Source organism: Capsicum annuum, chromosome 6, assembly GCF_002878395.1.
Source record: "Capsicum annuum cultivar UCD-10X-F1 chromosome 6, UCD10Xv1.1, whole genome shotgun sequence".
NCBI lineage: Eukaryota > Viridiplantae > Streptophyta > Magnoliopsida > Solanales > Solanaceae > Capsicum > Capsicum annuum.
In genome coordinates, this window is record NC_061116.1 from 35,320,202 (window position 1) to 35,333,753 (window position 13,552).

Genomic DNA, 13,552 nt, shown 5'->3' on the forward strand with positions numbered 1-13,552 from the left:
AAGGCTGAGATGATGTACGAAATACTTATGGACTGAATCATGACTAAATACCTGGAGTGTGAAACCGAGGTCCGAGGAATAGAGGGTCAATAACATTAATTCATCAAAGAGGTTTGAACTGAGGACATACACATGAATCTGAATTTCACTGATCATTAAGAGTGTAGCATGAGCACTGGAACTGAACATAATGTAAAGCATGAGTACATGAGTCATGAGCTACATGACCTAAATTTGGAGTTCATAAATTTTTGGAACATGATCCGTACTACTGAATAAACTGGAACTCCTTATACTACGAACTGGGAGAACACATGAGTTTCAATAAAATGCACGAATATGAGCTATGATCATAGAGCTGACATGTAAGGCATGAGTAGATATCGTGATAACTGAAGTACAAATATTGAAATAAGCGTGGGTCAGGCATCTTCCTCCCTAGTGTTATTTTACAACACACTGGCCTCACTACTAGAATCTTAGAGCCTGACCTGGTTTTTTTTTTCTATCATCTCCCCCTTAGCTTTAAACCATCACTCTAAGTCTATGGTACTAGACACTGAGAAGGGCTCTACTAGAGTTTCGGGACTGACTCCTAATTTAACCACTATTTAGGGGTTATAAAAAGGAAGTGAAGTTTTGGGGTCTACTAAAACATACACAAGAATATGAAAGGCCTGTAATATACCCGTAACCACATAAAAAAAACTTTCCTGATTGTGTTATGCATAAAGTTTGTTCTAGCATTGACTACTGATGGCACTGGATGTGGTACCCTACTGAGTCGGGCGACCTACTGGAGCTAGAGGACGATTGTACTGACTCCGTAGACCAACCTTAGGACATTTTCTGACTCTGTGGCCTAGCTAGCCACATCCAAAACATACATCATTGCTAGCTCTACACACACCTTTATGATTCCTACCACAATCATTGCAAAATAGAAAGGTATGACCATTATTCTTACTACCCTGGGTCTTGAAGCCTGGCGCCCCATACCGAGTATCATTCCTGAACTTTGGTATTAGAGTACTAGTTGAAGATGGAACTGGGGCTAAAAAATTCTGACGGCACTAAGAACGGTTACCACCCCTTGACCCTGGCTGAGCAAAATTAAAACTACCTATCCTAGCCCTCTTACTTTCTCTCTCTTTACCCTTAGCCTTCTCCTCCTCGATCTGATAACATGGACCGTAAGCTTTGATAAGTCCATCTTGTTAATCAACATAGCAGTCTTACACTCCTTGACTACACTATCAGCTACACCAGAAACAAACTTACTCATTCTAGACTATTATCAGACACCATATTAAGAGCATACCTGGCCAACTGAGTAAAGTTAAGCGAATACTACTTCATACTCATACTACCATATTTCAGATTAATAAACTCTATCACCTTAGCTTCCCTCAACTCTAAAGCATAAAACCTATCTAAAAAGGCTATGGCAAACTTCTCCCACTCTACAGGCTGCATCTGCGCCTCTGTCCTCCTTCTACTGCTTGTACCAGGTGTGAGCTACATCCTACAATTGGTAAGAAGCTAACTCTGCACTCTTACTAGATGAGAAACCATAATTTCAGTCACTTTCTGAACCATGTCAAGGAATTCCTGTGGATCCACATCAAACTTCAATCCCAAAAACAACGAAGGATTCATCCGAGTGAAATCCTGAATTATAGCTGCAGCGATATTAGCCACTGGATTGGATGGGATAGTAGCCTGCTAGTTTTTTTGAGATACTAATGAGTGGGATAAAGTGGTGAATGCAGCTCTGATCTTGGCATGGGAAATATGCTTTTTTTGGGGATCTTTTTGAATAAGAGAAGGGGCGGGCTGATTCCCATTTCTTCCATTATTATTTTTGGGAGGCATGTTCTGTAAATAGATGGAAGATTAAATTATAAAGAGATTTTGAATAGATCTCATGCTCTTTCACATGACATGAACGCTAAAAGAAGGGAAACTTTTCCTAAAATGTCTCGTAGCCTCTTGTCCATAAGCGTGGCACGTTTCACACCCATGCACAAGACTCTACTCAACATGGATTTCAGACTCTATAGGACACTTTAAAACCTTAGGATCTAATATCAAGTTTGTAACACCCCAGAAATACACCCTGGATGCCACACAGTGCTTACAGTCTCGAGAGACCACAAGCTAATCCATGAGCTAGTACCTGCTGTATGCACTGAGTAAAACAGATACAAAATAATATGTGTAGAATTTAACAAAAAATACCATAAGATTTAAATACTCTAATGTTCAATTAAGATCATAGTTCTGAAAATATCTGAAAATAATACTGAAAAGACTGATAATAACAATTGATAAACTGACTAACTATCTAAAAAAGTCTGATAAATCTCTAACTGACTAAGGAGTTGATGGGATAGTCCCCCAACTAACTCTGACTGACTACTGAACTGAAGGACTTAAATACAAATAAATGGTTCTCGATATATAAGAACTCACCACAGCTGGTGCTGCTGATACACTAGAATGTCTAAGTACGATTGGAAACCTGAGCATCCGAACCTATGATATAAGATATCATAGCGCAAGAAATGAGTATGCGATCAGTACTTTGAATGTACTGGTATGCGAGATGAGGTTAGGCTGATATGTATGGGTTATGTGCATGAAGTAAAGACTGACTGAACATCATGAGATAGCTGAATAACTGATAAGAAAGTGTGAATACTATAAAATCTAAGAATGCATGACCAAGCATATAACATAATTCTGAAATATTCTGTAAACTAAAATACAAAAATCTAATATCTGAATAACTGATAAACTATATTCTATGGTCGAGCAAAACTGATTTTAGTTCTGAACTAAATACTAAAACTGAAACTATGAGAGGTATTATCTAACTGACATGCCCCAAAGTTGAGCTGATCGAGATCCAACATGGGTCCCCAGTTGGAAGGGCGATAGTACCAAGCTATGAGTACTAACAATGACTGTGTAATCCCTAAACTAGCAGGAAGACATCTTGTCAACCCAAAACTAACAGGAAGACTCATGAGATATATGTCAATCCTAAAATATTAGAAAGCTATCTTAAACCTATGCTGGCTATTTAGTTTTATAACTCAGGCATTACTACTAAGGGTCAAACCTATACTAATAGGAATACCCCCATCCCTGCGTTTACTTAGTGCTAGATCCTACTCGCAACTAACTAACACTGATTACCTGACTGAACTAAGTTTAACTAAAGAAGGAACTGACTAGGATTACTGAACTCATCTATGTTTGACTGACATGATAACTAACTGAACTGACAATGCTCATATGTGTCTGAACCATTCTAAAAATACCGAGACTATGTAAACAGCTAAATTTTGGTATTTATAACCCCTAGGACTCAATAACAATAACAACAGGGACACATGAAAGCTTTGAAATCATGGAAGGAAATCATTGTTCACAATTATTCACTTAAGCATTTTATCAAACACATGGGAGTCAAGACTTTAACATGGGGGTGCTTTTAAATATGATAAGATTACACGATCACATGATGAAATCATAAACTGTGGGTTTTATTCTGAATTCGCATGAATATGATATGGAACCAACATATTTAAAAACATACTCTAATGCATTCCACGTGAAAATAATTGAAATCATAACTTAAAATCAGATTACCAAGGTATAGGTAAATATACTTCAACTTTCAAATGTGTAAGTGCTCTTAATATCAAAACTCTTGAAAACGTAATACATGATCAAATTTCATAAGGGTTTCATGGAGGTAATTTCTTGTAAATAAGTAATTTTACTGTAAACATGTAATAAGTAGTCATTGTTCAAAACCCAATCATTTAGGTATTTTATCAAACACATGGGGGTCATGAGATAAAGTATGGAAATAGTTAAATCATGTGATAAAAACATATTTGCAATATGAAAATCATGGGTTAAGGATTTAACATGAAAATATCATCCTTCAAACGTGTCAAGGGCTAATTCCAACAGAAATAATTTGTAAACATGGTATAAAAATTGAAATTCATGAAAGTTCATAGATATAATTCATAATAACATGTAAATATCATAATTTTAAACTTGAAAATGGATTCGTGGACTCCATGAACCCATGAATGAAGATCACATATACCTTGAAGCTTTAATCTTGAAATAGAATTAGCTTTCTTGAATGCTCTTGGATTGGGAAACACAAATCTTGGTTTTCTTGAAGAAGGGCTTGAATCTTGTTCTTAGGAGTGATCTTGAGAGGAAACTCTAATATTATTCTTCACAATAAAGAGGGTTAATGGTTTTTAAAAATTGATTTATAATGACTAAATTATGAGATGATTTAAGTTCGGGGAGGGGGGAGGTTTGGTGTGAGGAAAAGACCAAAATACCCCTTCAAAGCTAAATAAGAATTGCTGAAATTTTTAATTGATGACTTAGTTGATATCTTATCAACTAGTTGATGTCTTATCAACTTAAGTCATTAACCCATAGTTTGATTTGGACCCTTGCTATTTAAGGGTGACAATTTGGCTGATAAGTCGTCACTTAGTTGATGGATTATCACCTCAAGTCATTACTTTGTAGCTGAGGTTGATCATATTCTGGTTAAGGCTGGCGACTTGGTTGATAAGTCGTCACTTAGTTGACGGCTTATCACCTCAAGTCGTCACCTTGTTGACAGATGAACATGCTAAGGTAAAATGATCATAACTTTCCACCCCGTTATAGGATTAAGGTGAAATTAAGTGCATTGGAAAGAAGACTCAAATATATTTCATGTGATATATAGTAGGACAAACGAATCAATATATTCTAGGAGATACACTCATCTAAATTAGACCCTAGCTGGAGCATTTGTCAAAACCCTATCGATAGAAAGGTCTTCATCTTTTCTTTGAGTTAGAAGGGTATTATGAACTCTATCAATATACAAGGATATTCCCATATCATATATTTTATATATATAGAATAATTAGGTTCAAGTCTGTATGCATAGGAACAACGATTTAAATTTTAGCCCAAAAATGTGGGGTGTTACATATTGTCACAATCTTATTACACTGAAAAGATAATTGACAAGACAAAAGTCATTTTAATATTTCCAAAACTCTATTAGACATGGCCTTTGCACTTCAAAAGTATGAAGGTGAAAGTGACTCATAATTGGACTATGCAAGAGTGTTGGGAAGTTTGATGTATATCATGAATTATATGCGATTAGACATACCATGCCCTATTAGTAAATTGAGTTGGTACACGAGTAATCCCAATCAAACTATTTGGATGAAAATAAAAAGTGTTTTGAGTTATCTAAAACAAACTCTAGGCTATGCTTTGTATTATAGAAAATATCCTGTGGTGATTGAAGTATCCAGTGATGTAAATTAAATCATCAGATCAAATGAAGTAAAATCCATGAGTGGATATGTATTTAATTTAGGTAGAGGAGCAGTTTCTTAAAAATCATCCAGACATACATGTATTACCCACTCTACAATAAAATTTAAATTTATAGTGTTAAATAAAGCTGGTGAAGAAGCTAAATGTTTATAAATTTTCTTGTAAGATATTTCTTATTGGCCCAAACTTTGGCACCAGTATGCATACGCTGTAATAGTCCAACAATAATAGATAGGGAAGGAAGTGTGATGTATAACGATAAATCTCATCATATAAGATAGAGACATAACACAGTTAGAAAACTACTCTCTAGTATAATTATCATGATTGACTATGAGAAGTCAAAGGATAATTTGTTAGATCCATTTACAAAAGGCCTATCAAGAAAGAGAGAGTTAAGATATCATCGAAGCGAATGAGTTTATGATCTAGGACAAGTCATCACGGTGGTAACCCTACCTAGCACACTAGAGATTCTAAAAGTTAGGTTCAAGTAGATAAAACAAAGTTGTGATTGGATGTTCAACGTTGTCAATTAACTCAACCCATTCGCATGATAAAGACAATGATCAGGAAACAAGGATAAGACTTATGGTTTGAAGCTTTTTAATAATTTTAAAGTTTGGTAGATTTGACCAGATAGTTTAATCTATAGGATTAAACATTTAGGAATCACCTATGTAAAGGTGAAGTGGAAGATACTTCAAGGAGAATGATAGTAAAAGCCTACTCTCTAAGCTCAAAAAACCAGGTTGTGTTCATGGTTGAAATAAAATAAATCAGGAGAACTATAAATGGTAAAAAATTGGTTGTGTGACTTATGTTGTCTAAGCGTACATTAAAGTTCGATGTTTTAAATATATCACATGTATCGATTGTGGATCGAGTGTATCTAATGCAAGTTCACTACGAAAAATCTACTTATCCAGATGCAATTATTCTTTGCATGTAGATCACATTCTTGATCGTAAATTTTTATATAATAACCATTTTCTATTTATGTGGGAATTATTGGGTTCTAAGTGAAAATATGAAATGAAAAATGGAGGGAACAAATAAAGAAAAAGTGAATTGTGTTTTCTCTTTAAGTAAAGTTCTCCCACATTGGTAGAATAAAGGAACTTTATTATGCTTATATTGAGAATCATTTTTTCATGTGGATAATGAGGCAAGAACAAGACAAACCTCGAGCCATTATCATTGTCGCTCGCTTGGCTCCACTTTTACTTAAAATTTGGTTTGTCAAATGATCAAGAGATTATTTTTTTGGATAAAATTCATTTGAAACTTGAGGAATAGTAAAGTTTTTAATCCAAGAATCCAATAAAAATATTTTCTCTATTTATGGACGCACATGGAATATGTGGACGCATGTCACAATGCACCTCAATGGGACATGACCCATCGAGGCACTGTTTGGTAATGAATTTGTAACCTACGCTCTCACCTGGGGACCTAAAAATGCAGATGCCAATGTAGGTGCCACATAGGTCAACACAAAAGTTTTTGCTTTTGGAAAATTAATCACCTACGCCGCATGTGGCCGCGGGTGGAGTCCACAGGTCAGTGATAATTTCAACTAGTGCATCTTTTCAGGAACTATTGCGTCTTTTCTAAAGCACCACCTTTTGGATAAAAATATCTAAATTTTTCCTCAAGTAAAAGCACAAAATTTTAAAGTGAAAAATAACTTCTTCTTCCTAAAAACTCAAGTGTGATCTTCAAATTGTTGAGTAAGTTTATAGTTCGGCAAATTTGAGGTACCGTTATTCGCTGAAGTGCATCATTTTATCCTGAGAGGATATATTCCATAACCTTGGGTACTTGAGGGGAATAAATTCCTTAAGGACACGCCATAAATTTAGTGGACTTGATTCTATCATTTCTATCTTCATCTCTTTATTATAGTTTTGCTATTTTTCAGAAAATAGTTGAAACTTCATTTTGATAGTTCATAAGTTATTTGAACTTGTGTTTGAAGTTTTTTGAAATTCTTTGTTGTTCTTGAACTTAGTGTTGAAGTTCTTGTTGTTGATACATAGTTTGTACCTGTAAAACAACATATATTACAGTTATATATGTGTATAATTTTGTCTTTGAGACTTATTGCATTATGGGTATGAGGCTTACCTTTTATTTATTATCTTTTAATTGGTCCTATATATAATTATGTTATTGCAGGATTTTCAATTTGATGCAGTGAAGAAGTTCATTACAAAAGTTATATTCCTACAGTTACTATGTTAGGCAATGATCCAAATAGCCTTCCATATAGAGTAAATACACAAAAAAAACCTGAACTTGTATGTCAAACTTACTTTAACACTTTAACTTTACGGTTAATTATTTACCCCCTAATATTGTTTAAAGTGAATTCAATACCCTCATAAAATTACCAAACCAATCTTACAAGGGGCAGTGTATTCCATACGCTACCACATCATCTGCAACTTTAAAAACAATTCTTTATCTATCTTTGTTATTTTTCACCTTTTCCCACTTCCGCTATATTCTTCCACAATTGTATTACACAAAAATGTCATGCATATTCCATTTTAATCGATAAATAAGTGGATCTACTGCTACTTCAGTTCCTTAAATCCTATAAGACTATAATGTCTCAGGTTTTTGGTCCTTGAAAATTTCTAAAATTTTATCTTCATTGTCCTCACTACTACTCCCCTGAAGAGTCGTAGGGAGTCTTGCCGGGTCGTAGGGACTCGATCGCAACTTAATCAGAACAAGTGGCTTAGAATTCTACTCTGAGTATGAGTGACTCTCAACTAGTCATCAAGTTTTCTTTTCGATTGTACGGGCCAAGTAGTAAGGTTTCCAAAAATTTTGGACCAAGACTCTATTTTCATTACGACTTAAGGCCACAAGTCGTAAATACTCATGATGAGCTGTTATGTCCCAATCGTACGATGTCCAGTGTGTCATCCCAAATTATTGCTATCTTGAGTACGAGAAGTGATTACGAGTTGTTAAGTATGGTTATGAGTCGGTGGCATGAATTATAGCCAAACAAGTATAGGGCCTTGGTGGTTCTGTCTTGACTATGACTCCTGTGATGAGTTGTAATGTATCTTTATGAGTCATATAGTGACCCGTAGTCACTAACGACTAAATTTAAATCTTTTAATTGAGGGCACTTTGGACAATTCCCTCCATACCAAATTAAACCGCACATCCATAAAGCACTTAAGGGGGTTATATTTCATTATTAATGTACTAAACACTTCAAAATCTCTCTCAAATTCTCTTAAGCATCCATACTTAGGGTTTCTAAGAAATAGGCCATTCAAGGGCTCCAAGGTTGAAATTTTTTTGTGAAACTTGGTATTTCAGGCATGTTACTCTTCTCTTATTGTTAATTTGTTAAAAGTATATGATTTAAAGTATTGTTCATGAGATATTTATATTGGTTTGAAATCAAGGGTTGAGGGTTTTGAATAATTATTGTTGAACAATGTTTTTCCATGATTTACATATGATTATTCATGCTTTAATTATGGTTTTAAACTTGTGGGTGCATGGGTATGGTGAATGAACTAGGGAATTGTGATCTTCCCAAACTTGTGACTTTTGAAGTGGTCATGACCCTAACCCCATATTTTCAAATTGGTTTTAATTATGAGAAATGTAGGAATTTAACTATTCTTGAACTATTGCATTATGATTTGAATTAAACCTTATATGGTTGTTAATTCCCCAAGCTAATGTAAAATTGAACCTAGGGGGTTGTGAATTTCCCCAAGCAAAGATAATTGGTATGGCATATTGATGTTACCTTGCAAGATTAGTTAGTATGACGATACAAACAATGCAAGCCTTAACGTAAAACATGGGTCAATGAATTAGAATGTGTGATAAATGCTTTTAATTAGCTTTTAATGAGGGCGGTGTAGCTGATTCATTAAAGTAGTGGTCCTGAGAGAGCCACACTGGAACAGCGGTTGCCGATGTAGGGGTCTTTATGACCTTGTGGTTTGAGTCCCCCGTATTATTATCAATTGATTAGGAGGTTCGAGTCCCCATATCATATTATATAATTTGGTACTCGTGTCACCTTGATATGCCAGGAGGTTTGAGCCCCTTATAGTGCATATGTAAACCCTCTGGTTCATGTGGCCATATGCAGTGGGGCCTTACCAGTTGGGGGAGAGCTGGGCCCATATAGCCCGTGGGTGCCTTCATATGTTATGACGATTAAGCTACATAATCCAGGCTAAAGTTCTAAAGCACATGTTAGCTTTGTTCCCTATCTCGGCATGTGATATATATATATATGTGTGTGTGTATGTATATATATATATATATATATATATATATGCATACCCTCTGATTTATGTGGCCACATGTACTATGGCCCTACCAGCTTGGGGAGAGATAGGCCCATATAGCCCATGGGTGCCTTCGTATATTATAATGATTGAGCTACACAATCTAGGCTAAAGTTTTAAAGCACATGTTAAGCCTTGTCTCCTATCCCGACATGTGATATATATATATATATATATATATACATATATGATATGTATTTGATTATGTGCATTGATTATGAATGATTTTGAACCGTTGATCATGGCATTTCTTATCCTTATCCCTGAATTACATGCTAGCGTTCACCCTACTAACTATCTCTGAAACATTGTATCCCCACGCGATGTAGGCACTGGAGCTATTTCTATCTTTTCTATGCAGAGTTAGGTTGGTCGGCTTGATTCGTCTGTTGGTTGTGTTGTGGTAAATTGGTGAGGTTTCATTTCCTAGAAGGGTTAGGCATTTCACAAACTTTTATTCTTAGATTTGAGTTGATAGTTACTTTCTTTATCATCTTCATTTTCATTTTCATCTGTCAGAGTTGAGGACATATCTCGACTAAGACTGGTTTTGGTTCATTGTTTAAAAGGATTTGTTTGGATTACTATGGATATTGGGTGATGTTGGTTGATTGTTTGACCGGTCATCGATCATTGGTTATTGACATGTTTTGACTTTTCTTAAGATTTTTGCATGCTATCTTGCTATTTGTTCGAAATTGAATAACATTAAGGGATGTTGTGTTTAGTTTGGTAAGGTGCAGAGTTAGTCTCCAGTCCATATGGGACTTGAGATACCCGTTATGGCCAGCCCGTGGTTTGGGTCATGACAAAGATAGTATCAGAGCGTACATTTGGTGTTAGGTGTCCAACAAAGATATGTCAAGTAGAATCTTATTTGTGGGTGTGTAGCGTGCCACACTTATAAGGGAGAGGCTGTGAGGCATTTAGAAATATATATATATATATATATATATATATATATATATAACACATTTGATTATGTGCATTGGTTTTGAATGATTTTGAACTGCTGATCATGAAATTATGTTATCTTGATCCCTGAGTTACATGCTAGTGTTAACCCCACTAACCGTCTCTGGATACTAAATCCCCATGCGATTCAGGAACCAAAGCTATTTCTACCTTTCCTGTGTAGAGTTAGGTTGGTCGGTTCGATTTATCGGTTCATTGCATTGTGGTGAAGTGGTGAGCTTCTGTTCCCCAGATGACTTAGGCATTTCACCAGCTTCCATTCTTAGATTTGAGTTGATAGTTACTTTCGTTATCATTTTCATTCTTATTGTCATCTGTCAGAGTCGGGGGCATATCCCGACCAAGATTGGTTTTGGTTCTTTATTTGGAACTTTGTTTGGATTACTGTAGATATTGGGTGATATTGTTTGATTATTTGGTTGGTCACCGATCATCGGTTATATACATGTTTTGACTTTCCTTAAGCTTGTTGCATGCTATCTTGCTATATGTTCAAAATTCATCTGACATTTGGGGATGTTGTGTTTGGTTTTGTTAGGTGTAGGGGGTGATCTCTGGTCCATGTGGGATTTCAGATACCTATCACAGTTAGGCCTTGGTTTGGGTCGTGAAAAAAACCGATCCTACAATCACGTAGATTTCAACCTCAGGTCACCAAACCTAAAAAAAATTTTCTCCATCTCTAATGTCAATGGTAATTTTCATAACATGTAGCTTATTTGCTGATGATGAATAATTAAGTTCTTCAAAAGATGATGAGAAGATTACATCAAAATTAATAGAGGAGGAGATAAAATACGTGGAACTAATAACCATGGTGGAAACGACAAGCACCGAAGCAAAGTGACAAATTTAAGCCCTCATCCTTTCGTCGAAAATCATTGACTAAAAAAATCAAAGAGGTATGTTGGAGATACAAGTTTCAAATAAGAAATTCTACGAACTTCGCTAGATCTCGACTTGTAGCGATTGTGAAAGAAAGGGTTGGCCTGTAGCAGTTGGGAAAGAAAACCCATTATTGGAAAACAATGAAAAATAAATTAAAAAAAGCAGAATGAAAAAATCTAAAACAAATTTTTAAAAAATTAATTAAACATAATTAATGTTATATCCAATAGAAAGGTGACACGTGTTTATTTTTGATTGTTTTTAATAGTTTTCTTCTCTTCACGTGCTTTTAGGCGATTAATTACACATTCTTGGCCAGCTCATCTCTAAGGGAGAATTAAATTCACTTCAAATAATAATAAGGGGGTAAATAATTACGAGTAAAGTTTAAGTGTTGAAGTAAGTATTGCAGACAAGTTTATGGGTGATTTTACGTATTTTCTCTTTCATATAAAATAAAGTACTTTCGTCGCACAAAGACCAAGGTACTTGATTTAGTGAGCTATAATGCTGCAATTTGACCTTATATTTCAACGTCATGAAGCAATTCTAATGAAATTTGGAGTCACTAATATTTGAAGATTAACTTCAAATTTAAGGTACTAGAATTACTAATATTTGAAGATTAACTTCAAATTTAAGGTACTAATTAATTTTTCCATTTGACATATGAAAATCACTAGGCAATGCTATTTGAGAACATTAACACTAAGCTTGATTATTTTAAATCCAAGTACAATGACGTTGTTGTGCATTATAACGTTGAGGCTAGTGATGAGTCTTTTCAGGTTAGTTAAAAATTTTCAACTATTTGATTAGGGTATCATTTTACGTATGATTACATAGAAGGGCATGTTGAACATTTATTTTTTTTGGATTGCAGTACTTGGAACTGAAGCTCGAATAGGCACCTATGATAGTGATAATAGAAATTGATAATCCGAAGTACATTAAGAACCATGTAAAACTTGATGACCTTACTACTTTCTTGAAGGATTACAAGGTGAGGAGTCATGTTCTTTTGGTTGTTGGTAGTTTTGATGTTGCACTTGTATCATCTTGTATAGTTGAAACATTAAATCATAATTAATTGAAGAGAAAGCTTTCTAACCTTTTGTCCTCTTATTTTCCACACGGTTATAGGAGGGAAAACTAAATCCATATATAAAATCACAACCCATCCCTGAAACTTGTTAAGGTGGTTGTTATGGATACCTTCAAGGTATGGTTTTCAACTCGGAAAAAATAGTGTGTGCCTTATCAAAATGTCATGATATTATTTATTCCATGTTTTAGTTGGGAGAGTTGTTTCTTTGTTATGTTGTATAATTGTTACTCTTTTTGTCTGCTCAGTACTGTTAGATTTCTATGCACCTTGATGTGCCACTGCAATATTCTGGCTCCAATTTTGGATGAACTGGTTGTATCATTTGAAAGTGAATCGAATGTTCTCATAGCAAAACTAGTAAGAACTTTTTAATGAACTAAAGAAGAATATTTGATGCATGTATCTCCTTTATCCTTTGTTACATTACTTATTAGTCGATCTTATATAAATGGAGTGGATATTTGATCTTTTTGTTGACATCAAATGAGAAAGAATATATAAAACTAGCGTTGGGCTTTTAGCATTTAACCCCTTTTAAGTTATGAATTTTGTTGTTTAAAAATGATTCACAGAGAATAAAGAGAGCTTCTTTATGGTTTTTAGTATAATATGATTATGAAGTGTATCAGAGGAATAAGGAATGTATGGCTTAATCACTTGTGGAGATTTCAATAATATTTATCTCTATAATAGCAGATGAATACGTTAGTATTTGGTTACCTGTATTGGACAGGATACATATTAGTTGTTGTGTTTGTCATTGGTCATTTTCTCACCTACTTTTACCTTTAAAGGACCCAGCTTCAAATTATCTCCCAAAAGGTGTATTCGATGTTCAGAGATT